We start from the raw sequence: 14,026 nt of genomic DNA, 5'->3' as shown, positions 1-14,026 counted from the left end.
ATCTACTACGGAAGTGAATACGGGTCTCGCACGGCAACGCAGTTCACCAGCACCGAACTTGAAATGAAGAAAATGATTATCCCTAGGGGATAGTGTTAGTCAATGGGGAAAAAGCACGTACACCGCTAACACAAACGGCGGAGCTCGGTTCAGCAGACGACATTCAACACCAAGCCTAGCACCAACTACCGGAAATACGTCATAATTTTGAGGTCAACTCCCAACACCGACGTGATTTCAAGCTCGGTTTTTATCGCCGGTGCTAGTGCTGAGATAGCACTAACACTAGCACCGAACTTGAAATCACCCATTGGGTGTCCGGACAGGTTGTGGGACCGGACGCGTACTGTAAAGTGCGTCTGGTTTGACAATAGACGCGCCTACGTACTAAACAGTTGTTTGTCAGTGAGGAGCTGTGCGTAAATGCGTATTCAAAGTAAAATAAGTAAGTCAGTACGCGAGAGTCTTGAGTGTCCGGACACCCAACCCCCCATCCTACATTAAATGGACTGTACAGTACTGGTTGAGGTGGGGATTCATGTTTTGAACATTCCTAAGTGAGATAATGAAAAGCCTCTTATGAAATATGAAAGAGCATGTAATTTTAAGAAGGATTCAACCTTTATTTGATGAAAATTGGTTTTCAAATGGCTGAGATATCCAAAAAAGTGCTAATAATAAAAGGCAACATGCCACAACTTTATTAGGATCTCTTTGTTTCACCTTGTTTTTGGATATCTCAGCCATTTCAAAACCGATTTTCATCGAATAAACTTTTGATACCCCTTAGAACTGAATGCTCTTTGACATCTTTGAGTGGTTTCTGAACATCTCGCAAAACATTAAAAGCTAAATCCTCACCTCGACCAGAACTGTACACACCCTTTAAGCAACGAAATCTTTAAAGCAGGGAGGTGCTAGAGAAGGAGAGGCAACTAAAGCTCTCCTTTGAAGTCATGCGCGGCACCGCCGAGAAGTTATGCGTTCAACTACAGGTGTTACCCATGTGCTTTGACAAAAGAGAGCATCAATAATCGGGACTAGCACTCTCACATCTAGAAATATTTGTTCCTACTGCAATTCGCTCTCTCTTTCAATGTGATGGCAACAATGAATTTGAGTATCTGAATATAAGAACGACCCAAGTCCATGGAAGACCATTTCGAGTAAACTTAAAAAAACTTCATATCTTTTTTATTTGTCCAATAATGGGAAGGCAGCATTGTATATTGACCGATTCTGTGACGCGCTATGTGTATTTTTGGCATGGGCAGCGCCATTACGCGGTGTCTCAGCCGACCCCCCCTTCCCACTCCCCACCCCTCTCCCTACATTAGCACGCGCGCAGAATGAAAAACTGATGCATGGTTGCTTTAGCCAATGGGCGTCTCGTACTGAGTGCGCGAATGCTTGCTTAGTGCGCGAACCTTTGTTACAAGTGCGCGATAAACATGTTACCTGGGGGGTGGGGGAGAGCAGGGGGGGTCGGCTGAGACACCGCAATTTGAGCTCATGGCTGCGCCCAGTGCCATAAAATGTCTGCTGCCCTCAACGAACCCGAATCGGTCAATACAAATTAGAACATATATCATTATGACAATTAACATTTACATTAATTGTGGAGAGGCCATTGTGTGTGATGGACTTGGGTCGTTCTTTGATTCATATACATGATATTCTGCTGTAGAGATGAGAGAAGGACGAGTCGGTCGGTCGGTCTATTGCAAAATCTTGCGTCGCAAACTCCTCCTACAGTTTTGAAGCAATTTAAATGAAACTTAGGGTAAATTATGATATTGAGCTATAGATGTGCAAGACATGTTTTTTGTGTTTGTCGGACAATGCATTGCCATGGTAACCATAATTTTACCAAAACCTTGTGGATTGAATAACTTCCATAGTATTTAAGCAATCAATTTCAAAATTGGTATCTATGATGATCTATAGGTGTAGTTATGCAAGACACTTTTTGTGTTTGTACTTGACAAAGCGTTGCCATGGTAACCGCATGTTTTCTTCAAAATCTTGTGGAGTGAACAACTTCCACAGTTTTGAAGCAATTGAAATCAAATTTGGTAGGCATTATGGCCCTGAGGCATAGATGTGGAACGCAATTTTTGTGTTTGTCGGACAAAGCGTTGCCATGGTAACCATAATTTTACCAAAACCTTGTGGATTGAATAACTTCCACATCATTCAAGCAATTAAGGTCAAATTTAGTATGTATGATGATCGGGAGGTGTAGTTATGCAAGACACCAATGTGTTAATATAAGAAAAATGTGTTGCCATGGTAACCACTCATTTTTTTATCAAATTGAACCATTTAATCTATGAAGGTGAAATTTGGTGTGTCCTTTATATTTGTATCGGACAATGCGTTGCCATGGTAACCGCATTTTTTTTTTAAATCCTGTGGAGTGAACTTCTTCCACAGTTTTCAAGCAATTGAAACCAAATTTGGTAGGCATTATGGCCCTGAGGTATAGATGTGGAACACATAATTTTTGTGTTTGTCACACAAACTGTTGCCATGGTAACCACAATTTTACCAAAACCTTGCAGATCGAATAACTTTTCCATCATTCAAGCAATTAAAGTCAAATTTAGTATGTATCATGATCTAGAAGTGTAGTTTTGCAAGACACCAATGTCTTAGCTAGTTTAAGGAAAATGTATTGCCATGGTAACCACTCATTTTTGTATCAAAATAAACCATTCAAGCTATGAAAGTCAAATTTGGTGTGTATGATGGTCTTTAAATGTACATTGTAGTTATGCAAAATGTCCCTTGTGTTTGTATCAGACAATGCATTGCCATTGTAACCACACTTTTTACCCAAACCTTGTGGAACTCAGTGTCAACTCTGTACTTGTACAGTAAACTGAAATTATTGTTTCCAATTCGACAAGTGCACAAACTTGGTATTAACATCATTGCCCTCATGACATCACATACTATAAAGCGACACTAGGGGCGGGGGTATTATCACCTTCAGTGATAATTCTAGTTCATACTAGTTTCAAAGACTCACTCTGCATATTCATTTTTCCGACCTCTCTCAACCCCCTCCTTTTTCAAATGCATGACTCCTGTATTTCTTCCCTTCCTCGATCACTGCTTGAATTCTCATACAATTTATTTGTTTTTCATACTCTCTCTGTCTCTCTCCCTTCTCTCTTTCTCATTTTAAAACTTTACAATCTTTCTTTACAAGACCGCTTTCTACTCTCTACATTGATCAGTTTGTCTAGAAACATGTACAGTCACATGTATGAAGGAAAATTACACCACTATCGCATGAATTCATTATGAACTTTATTCACTTTATGTTCAAGCACTTTTCTTTTCATGAAGGTATAAACAGATGTAATCTGATCCTCCAATATCCAAGAAGTATTGTAATATAAACTAAAACTATCACTCAATGTGATTAACACCCCTATTAACACTGAGGCAGTTAGCTCAACTAGCAATGATTGCTTTGAATGCTTTTCTTTGAAAAAAAAAAAAACCTATTACCATGACAATTTATTGTTCAACATTGAATAAATGTGTTATTTTGCTCACTGATAGTCACATGTGCCATATCTCAAGTTAAGTGCTCAAGACCTGAGTGAGTAAAGTAAATAAATTAGCAATTTCTATGATTTTCATTAAAAATATTGTTACCATGGCAACACAATGTTTGACATTAAGAAAAAAATGAAGTTTGCACAACTATCATAGCTGTCACATGTGCCAAATTTCAAGTCAAATGCTCAAAAACTGAGGGAGTTAAGTGAATTCACAATATCATTGTATGATTTTCATTCAAAATAGAATTATGCTGTCACCATAATATTGTGTAGAGCCCACTATATGTCAACAATATGCGACCTCTAATGTGGCTGTCGTATCTTCAAGCTGTATGCTTATTTGACGACAGTCTTCTGCATTTACACTCCCAATACCATGTGCCATAATTCAGTCAGATCATTTGATTTTCTTTATTCCGAGTGGTTCCCAATCGACGTGTTCTCTTACTCTTTTCTTTAATCTGTACACGTATATCTCAGTTTTATATTCGGTTGTACACACTGTATGTTCCATTCTCTTGAAAACAATTAAAGAAATGACACTGTGTTTCATTTTTGTAATATATGATCGATGCAGAAAATTCCTAATAAATTCATTTGAATTTGGATTGTGTAATGTCATAACGACCACTAATGTCATAAGACGTCGACGACAAATTTCATAGCGACCACTAATGTCATAAGACGTCGACAACAAATGTCATAACGACCACTAATGTCATAACACGTCAACGACAAATGTCATAATGACCACTAATGTCATAACATGTCGACGACAAATGTCAAAATCGGATTAACCACAAATGTCATATCACGTTGAGGACAAATGTCAAAATTCCCATTTTTACTGCAAATGTCATAATACGTCGACGACAAATGTCAAAATCGGATTAACCACAAATGTCATAACACGTCGACCACAAATGTCAAAATTTCCAAATTAACTGCAAATGTCATAACGTGTCACAGGGGAGGATCCAGGAATTTCGTAAAGGGGAGGCGCCTTTACAAAATCAAAGGCTGGCACGACCCCCCCCCCCCCCCCATTTTCTTCTTTTTATTTCTGTTGCTTTAACAAAATATAGAGAATGGGCACCAGAGATTGATGCGCCCCCTCTTGATCCACGATTGCGTCAACCACAAATGTCAAAATCGAATTAACCACAAATGTCATAACACCTCAACCAGAAATGTCAAAATTTCCAAATTTACTGCAAATGTCATAAGGCGTCACAGGGGATGATCCAGGAATTCTGTTAAGGGGATATGCGCCTTTACAAAATCAAAGGCTGGCGCAACTCCCTCCCTTTTTATATCATTTTATTTCTTTTGTTTTAAGAAAAAATAGAAACGAGGAGGTGCGCCGCACCCCACTCCATGATCCGCGACTGCATCAGCCACAAGTTAATGGCAGAACCCATTGCTTGCATTACAGGGATTGATCCAGGAATTATTCCGTAGAAGGGAGGCGCCTTCACAAAATTATTAAAGGCTGCCAACCCCCCCCCCCCGTTTTTTATTTTTATTTTTTTTGTTTAAACAAAACAAAAAATAAGAGAGGGGGATGTTCCGCCCCCCCCCCCCCATCGATCCGCGATTTCGTCAACCACAAAATTATGTCAAAAACAGATTAACCACCAATGTCATAACACGTCGACCAGAAATGTCAAAATTTCCGAATTTACTGCAAATGTCATAATGCGTCACAGGGGATGATCCAGTAAAGTAAAGACTGCCGCACCTCCTCCTCCATTTTCTTTCTCTTTCTTTTTTTCGTTCAAGCAAAAGAAATAAAACGAAAACAAAAATAAGGGGGAGGGGGTTGCGCCAGCCTTTCATTTTGAAAGGTGTCTCCCCTTTACGGAATTCCTGGATCCGCCCCTGAAATGCAAGCAATGAGTTTTGACATTTGTGAATGACGCAATCACGAATCGAGAGGGAGCGCATCCCCCTCTGGTGTCCCCTTTCTATTTTTCTTAAAACAACAGAGGTAAAAAGAAAAAATGGGGGGGGGGGGGTTGCGCCAGCTTGTAGTTTTGAAAAGTCGCCTCCCTGTAATGCAAGGACTGGTTTTTGCCATTGACGCATTGGTTGACGCAGTCGCAGTTCTTATAGAGGGGGGCGTGGCCTCGGCCCTCTCCGTCTCTATTTTTGTTAAAACAAAAAGAAATAAAAAGAAATAAAAGCAAGCTGGTTGTGTCAGCTTTTGATTTTGTAAAGGCGCCTCCCCTTTATGGAATTCCTGGATCTTCCCCTGTGACGCGTTATGACATTTGCAGCTTAAAACTGAAAATGAGAATGGAATGTAGACGAAATGATTCCTGATTTATCTTTCACATATAACCTTACGTTCCACTTATTTTTCTCGTCGAGACGTATAGCTGAGAGGTTAAAGGCGACATCTCTTGCGCCAGAGACGTGAGGTTGCACACATGCGGGTTCGAACTCCATAAGAACACGAAACAAAATACTTCTTCTCTTTTACTTTTTTTTTCTTCAATGGAGTAATTACACCTTCTACCATGTAGAAATCACGTTCTCATGTAAACACACTCATACGCACACACACACACACACACACACAAAATATCCCTTTGTTTTGTGTTGGAGACCACATTGCTTCGACTGCTGCAAAATTGTGCAGGCTTATAGAGTTTGTCAAACCGATATTATATAATGACGAGATGAGACATAGCCCTTTTGGTTATGCAAATAATGGTCAAAGTTCATATTTGAAAATACAAATGTTAAAGTGAAGGTGACTCATAAAACTTTATCGCCATGTTTGATTTGTTTTGTTTTTGATTTTTTTTTACATTTTGAAGACCTACTGGTAAATATTCAGTTACATCGCCTGTCTAATCGGCTTACTGTACTTGCACACGCCGACACACGTATGAAATTTCCACTTGGTTGCACGACAGAAACAATTTGATCTGAATTATGTAGGACTGTAGAAAGAACTGGAATTCACGAATGTTTCTCAATATAACTTCAAGTCGCTATATCACATTCTTTTTGTTGTCGATCACAGATGACAGACATCTGATGACCCCCAGCGTATCACCTAACTCGTCTTCAGTGTGACGAGTTTCATATCTCGTTTTTATTCTTCTTTCTTTCTGGACAATTTTGTGTTGTCTACCTGGTATATCTCAACAATGACATGATGGAATAACATGAAACTTTCAGTCAACATATCTCATAACATTATCTAGCGATAATAACATTTTCATGATGATGACATATCTCTGACGTCATCTAGGCGCCATTCTGTGATTTTTAGACAATGTCACATGATCGATCATAACTTCATAACTAAATGCCATTTCTTCATCAATTTTGGTAGACATAAAGTTCAAGTCACGCCTAATCGTCCAGTAATGCTATGCTATGAACCCATTGCAAGAAGTTGCACAGCACCATCATAGAACGATTGTGATTTATCTATGCAGCTGCATACCACCTTGATCGAACCGACCGACCCATTGCTAGAAACCCGCTCTGCTAGAAATAGCATAGCGCCATCAAAGTCAATCGCGGTCACTTGAAGATGTATTCCCGGCTGGCAATAAATTGCACAGTGCATGTCCGCGTCAGTGGTTCATGTACGTGGGCACGTTTGATTTTTGCTCTATATCATTTGAAAGTCAAATATGTTTTAGCTGAGACAACAAATCTTCATAATTTGGCATTGAAATATCGGTCAGACACACTTATCAGGGCAAAAATTTAAATATCACAGTAAATTTGTGTTGTAAATGGTATATAAATTTAAGTTTTGCTTCCGATCTTGGGGAGAGCCGTGTGGCTCAATCGCTTAGCGCGCTGCATGTTCATTATGCCAGACCGGAGGACGAGAAGTTCCAGTCCCGCAGGACGCTATTAATTTTTTTCTCTCTTTTTCTTTATTTTTCTTTTCTTTTTGGCAGTTCAGCTTCACTCCGATGTCATTTATCGTATTATTTCATCAAGTATACACACCCCACGAACACAGCCACTCTATTTCCTTTGTTTTGTGTCGGAGGTTGGAGATTGGATTTACTTCATTTATCACACGTAATGTTGTAAATTGATCTTGGTACAGTGCCCAGCTTGCAACCTTTCGTTTTCTCTTTCCTTTTCTCTATGTTTGTTCCTGTTATACTGTCACAAGACAGGTCGCAAGATAATTTACATAACTCAACTGGAGCAGGAATGGCAACTGAATGAATTAACTCTAGGCCAGGTGTATGGCGTCTCGCTCATCTCTTTGAAATACCAGGTTGTTCTTTGACCCAATAACGGGAGTTATAGACAGGCAGAAAAGGAATGGGCTTGATATTGCTTTTTATAAAATGGGTTCAAGAATGTAGCCAATTGGAAGCGCTGAAATGAGTCACGTGTGCGCACATGATTTTCTTACTAACATGCACGGCCGTGCAAAAAGTGTGCAACGAAAAGTCATAACAGCACGGCGTGCATAATTGCAGAGAAAGCGTTTTAGTAACTGCTCAGTCACTGACGTCACAATGTTTACACTAGCAGTGCACACTCAATCAGTTGTTACAAGTGCGTCACGCGCTACTATACGCGCTGTCAATCCTGTAAACAACTTCTAGTTCGGGCTGCCAGCCGGCCTTTCTTGTGCATAACATGTGGTGTACGTATACTCTTATTCGTACTTATATGTGCGGGATTTCCGAGTGCAACGTGCGTAAATGTTTGGGACGAACATCTTCGGACATCTTGACTTTTGAGCAAGTACATATGTAGCTGACTGGTATTGACCCACAAAGGTACATGAAAAATGCTGTTAGTTTTCGACCCATTTTATAAATCAAATAATACGCAGGTTTAAGTTCGTGACGTTAGTGGAGATGCAGCGCACTCGAGGGTATTTACAATTGTGAAACATGCACGAGGCGAAGCCAAGTGCATGTTGCACTACATTGTAAATACCCGAGTAAACGCACTCTCACCTGTGTATTATTTGTATAATATCATATGAGGTATTTCGTGGCACACCCTGCCAAGTGTAGTGCGTATGACGGGGTTCTCTGTCGTTTATTTTCGTCATGGCTGTTTCACTAGTAGCCGTAGGTGATATGTATTGTTGGCATCTGGGACAATAGAACAGATCAGTATCAAACTGGAATCACCCTGAGCAACGTGGTAAGCGTTCAATTTGATGCTTTATCTTTCTTCCTTAAAGTCAGTCACTACCGATCAAATTAAACAATATAATATGGCACGTTCCACTGGTAGTTTAGGCAAAGGGAGGGTAATGCATGATGAAATCACATGTGCATGAGTGCTACCATTGATTTCAGAGACGTCATTGTGGTCTGGTAATGGTGGTGGTGGTAAAGGAATCATTGCTTTTAAATTAATGAGACAATCATTTTCATCAAGTTGACTGTAGTCCCGCCTAGCAATACAATGCATGTTCATGCGGGCACATTTGTTATCCTGACATGGACATTTTCTTTTTCTTTTCCTTTTATTCAAGAATGTTATATTTAAAGTTGTTTCTTTCCCCTAACATTTTTTTTTTTTTTTTTTGGTGGATGTTCCATGGCCGAGTAGTAGAGCAGCGATTTAAGTTACGGTTTTAATGCATCTTGTTTAGCTTCTTCTCTTGACGTTAAATTGGTTTTTAAATTTGACATTGTCTATTTGTCTGTTTATGCTTAAAAAACACTGCTATAACATCTAATACATTTGCTTCACTTGTCACACGCAAGGTTATAAATTGCAGTTGTGCAGTTTTCCTTTTGCCACCTCTTGTTTTCTCTTCCCTTTTCGTTACATTTGTTTTTGTTATACTCTAGGTGGGAATGTGTGCATATACATAACACCAACTTGAGTGGGAATGAGAACTGCATTAATTAACTCTAGGCCAGGTGTATAGCGTCTCGCTCATCTCTTTGATATTTCAGGTTGTTATTGTTTGACCCAATAACGGAATTGTAGACAGGCTTTATGTTGCTATAGAGGTATCTCGTGCCACATGAGTGGAAGGCATCACTGTTTAGTATTAGTAATGAACTTTTTCATGTCCCTCCCTGCCAATTATAGTGTGTTTGAAGGAGTTGTGTGTCGATCTGCCAAAGAAAAGGCAAAACTTTTATTTTCGTCATGTCTGTTTCTCTATACGTAGCCGTAGGTGATGCATGTTTTTGGCATCTGGGCAGTGAAGAACAGAGTATCTGGCTGAGTTATACGTGCTAAGCGTTCAATTAGATATATCTTTCTTTATGAAGTCAATCACTGCTGATGGAATTACAGAATTATGTTATTACACGTATCACTGAAAGTTTATAAAGCAAAGTTTATACACTATGCAAGCAATGGTGCATGAGTAATACCATTCATTTCAGAAGCAAAATTATGGTATGTCAATATGTAAAGGTGTTATGGCTTTGGAATTGCCAAGACACTAAACATAATATACTTGGTACTCCTTCCACTTCAAACTGTCCCCTTTGAATGTGTCGGTCACAGGTGATCGTCATGATTTATCTTTCACGTATAAGCTTACGATCCACACTCTTGGTTCAAGGAGACCTATACTTACGTGGTTAAAGGTGATGTCTCTTTCGAGGGAGCCGTACGTTGGGCCCGTGAAGTTTCGAACCTCATAGGATGCAAAGCAAAAATTTTTTCTCTTTTTTTTTCTTAAATTGAGGCAATGCCACTTGGTCCAGGTATAAATCACATTGTCATGTTAACACACACACTCGCTTTATTTCCCTTTGTTTTGTATTGGAGGTTTTATTGCTTTTACTGCTGGAAAATGTTACAGGCGTGTAGCTGTAAGAGATCTCCCAACTGATATTCTATAACTGACAACAAGATTAGATATAGCAATTTTGGTCATGCAAATAAGGGTCAAAGTTCATATTTGAAAAGACTGATATTAAAGTCAAGATGATCTTTGAAACACTTTATTGTCATGTTTCAATTTATTTGTGTCAAGGACGACATGGTACAGATACACTGTACTCACACACGCAGACACACCCACGGGATCTCCATATGCTTCGTATGATAGAAACAATTTGATCGCTATTAAAGACCGATATTAAAGTCAAGATGATCTTTGAAACACTTTATTGTCATGTTTCAATTTATTTGTGTCAAGGACGACATGGTACAGATACACTGTACTCACACATGCAGACACATGCACGGGATCTCCATATGCTTCGCATGATAGAAAATATTTGATCTGAATTATGAAGGTACAAAAAATTTGATTTCACGAACATATTATCACAATATAACTTCAGGTCGCTATATTACATTGCTTTCATTGTCGATCACGGGTAACCGATATCTGATGACCAACCAGCGTATCACCTAACTCGTCTTCAGTGACGAGTTTCATGTCTCGTTTTAACTTGTTTTTGACTGCAAATCCGAACGGGTATCGAGCTGAACAAGCGATAGGGACATGCAGGTAAGCATCTGTTAGGTTTATGGATGCTGCCCATTCGTTTGGTTTTAGAAGTGGAAGGATCTCGGCAAGACTCTCCATTTTGAATGTAGAGTTTACTACATGTTCATTCAGTCTTTTTAGGTTTGGTACCATGCAATATCTGCCTGTCCATTTGGGGGTCTGAAATACTGGGGAAACCACAAACTTTTGTGTTTTGTGCCCGTTGGGTATTCTTTTTATGGTCATTTTGTAGATTAAAGGGTGTGTACAGTTCTGGTCTAGGTGAGGATTTAGCTTTTAACATTTTGCGAGATATTCAGAAACCACTCTATGAGATGTCAAAGAGCATGCAGTTCTAAGGGGTATCAAAAGTTTATTCGATGAAAATCGGTTTTGAAATGGCTGAGATATCCAAAAACAAGGTGAAACAAAGAGATCCTAATAAAGTTGTGGCATGTCGCCTTTTATTATCAGCACTTTTTTTGATATCTCAGCCATTTGAAAACCAATTTTCATCAAATAAACGTTGAATCCTTCTTAAAATTACATGCTCTTTCATATTTCATGAGAGGCTATTCATTATCTCACTTAGGAATGTTCAAAACATGAATCCCCACCTCAACCAGTACTGTACAGTCCCTTTAATGTTTCTATCTCCTGAAGTAAGTTTTTGTGGATCTTTTAATAGTTTTGTTTTTCTGATTATGCTTGAGTGAATGTGTGACTTTCTTACTTTTAGGGCATACCCTTTCCGGACTATGGACAAAATCAGTTTGTCTGATGTTATTTGGGGTCCTACCGTATGTTGGGCAAATTTTTGCAGTCTTCCCCCTACCTCAGGTTGCCCTGTTTGTGTATTTTGATTGTCACAATTTGTAGGAATGGCTGTGATGGTTGGTCTTTAGTGGGGCGGAGTCCTGGCCCTACGGAGATCTGAACAAATAACATGAGAGAGAAACCCCCACCCCCCCCCCCCCCAGAAATTGGACAATGAGAAACCTCATCTGAAGTCTCAAAATGATACTTCAGTTGTAAATTAAAAACTTGGCACATGAGTGGGTAAACAACAATCGCAACTATTGTGCAATACATGCAGAGATACTTGTTTATACAAAGTGTACTGCATATGCCATCCATGTAAATGTGCTGTCTGAATTTGAAGAGGTCATGTGCCATCGTAATCTGGAGAAAAAAAAAAAAGCTTTGCCCAGACTCACTATTCTCAATACACAACTATTTTGCAATATATGCAGAGATACTTGTTTATACTAAGCGTACTGCACGGGCCACCAATGTAATTGTGCTGTCTGAGTTTGAAGAGGCCATGCACCATCTAATCTGGGGAAAAAAATAAGCTTTGCCCAGACTCGCTATTCTCAATACACGTACCTTAGTGTTAGCTCGTAGGGTCTCTTCATTGTCAGTGTATTTTTTTCTTATCAAAGATAAACAATATAATCAGTGGTAAGACAAAATTTATAACACGAACAAGACAACACACTTGAATCTCAAAAAGATATATGAAGTAAATGTATTTAAACAGTCATTTATTATGCTGATGTACTATATGTACTGCGTGTAAAAGAGCACAGAGAGAAATATAAAGGAAACCTATGGAAAGCTAAAGCTTGTTGGATTTGCAAAAACTGGATAAAACGAATATCAGTAAAAACAAGAGACCCGGGGGTCTTGCAATCACTTGAGTACAGCAAGTTCACCTTTTATGCATTCTTGCAGACTCTTACCTGAGATGGGGGGGGGGGGCAGCTTTGAGAGCTGGGGACATGGTGACCATTTGAATATTCCATCACTCTTGTAAAAATACCTGCCAAGTACACTGTACTTATAAAGTTGGACTATGCAGGTTGGTGAAAAAAAAAAAGAATTAAAGCTCTATCACATCTGATTCCAGAGAAGAATGTGATTAAATATATTTCTTAATTTTATAGGAGGTTTGGAGTCTCTAGGACCCTCAGGGGGAGCATGGTGCCCATTCGAACACAATGAGATCCTATCCTTCCAGGAATGCTACTTGCCAAATTTAATGAAAATCCATTATGTTGTTTTCAAGAAGATGAAAATGTAATGTATGCCAGCATTTGGATCCCCCCCCCCCAAAAAAAAAGATTCAAAGTGTGTGTGGGGGGGGGGCACCCCTGGAGATCCACCATGAACAAACTTGGAACTATAGTCATCAATGTACTAACTCATGGTATTATCAAACTCCACTTTATTACTTCTGGTTCTGGAAAAGAAGATTTGTATATATTCCTTGATGGGGGGGGGGAGGGTGGTTTGGGCCCCCTTGGGGCCCCCCGACGTGAGCATGGTGCCCAGATAAACAATTTGACATTCTAACCCCCTAGGCATACTACCTGCCAAGTTTGGTGAAAATTCATTGAGGGTTTTCAAGAAGAATATGAACATGTACAATTTAAGTCCCTACAGAGGACCCATCCCAACCCTCCCCTTTGTCCCAAGTGAGGCACCCCTGATTCCACCGTGAACAAAACTTGAAACAACAGTCATCAACAAGCTAACTCATTGTATAACTTAGCTCTATCTCTTCTTGTTTCTTACGGGAATGGCATGGTGCCCATTTGAAGAAATTGAGATCCTATCCCCATAGGGATGCAACCTGCCAAGTTTGATGAAAATTGGTCATGGGGTTTTCAAAAGAGAAGATGAAAATGTACAATTTAGGCCCCCATTAGGACCCCTCCCACCCCCTAACCTCAATCCTAAGGGGGGGGGGGGGGCACCCCTGACTCCGCCATGAGCAAACTACAGTCATCAATGTACTAACTCATTGTATTAACATAGCTCTATCACTTCTGGTTCTAGAGAAGAAGATTTTTTAAGATTTGGGGAGTTTGGCCTGCCCCCCCCCCCCTCCCCCCAGTGGGGCATGGTGCCCATTTGAACAAATTGAGATCCCATCCCCTTAGGGATGCTACCAGTCAAGTTTGGTGAAATCTGTCATGGGTTTTTCAAGAAGATGAAAATGTAAAAAGTTTATGCATGA

The sequence above is a fragment of the Diadema setosum genome, chromosome 2 (assembly GCF_964275005.1).
Source record: "Diadema setosum chromosome 2, eeDiaSeto1, whole genome shotgun sequence".
Taxonomy (NCBI): domain Eukaryota; kingdom Metazoa; phylum Echinodermata; class Echinoidea; order Diadematoida; family Diadematidae; genus Diadema; species Diadema setosum.
This window is presented reverse-complemented; position numbering follows the sequence as displayed.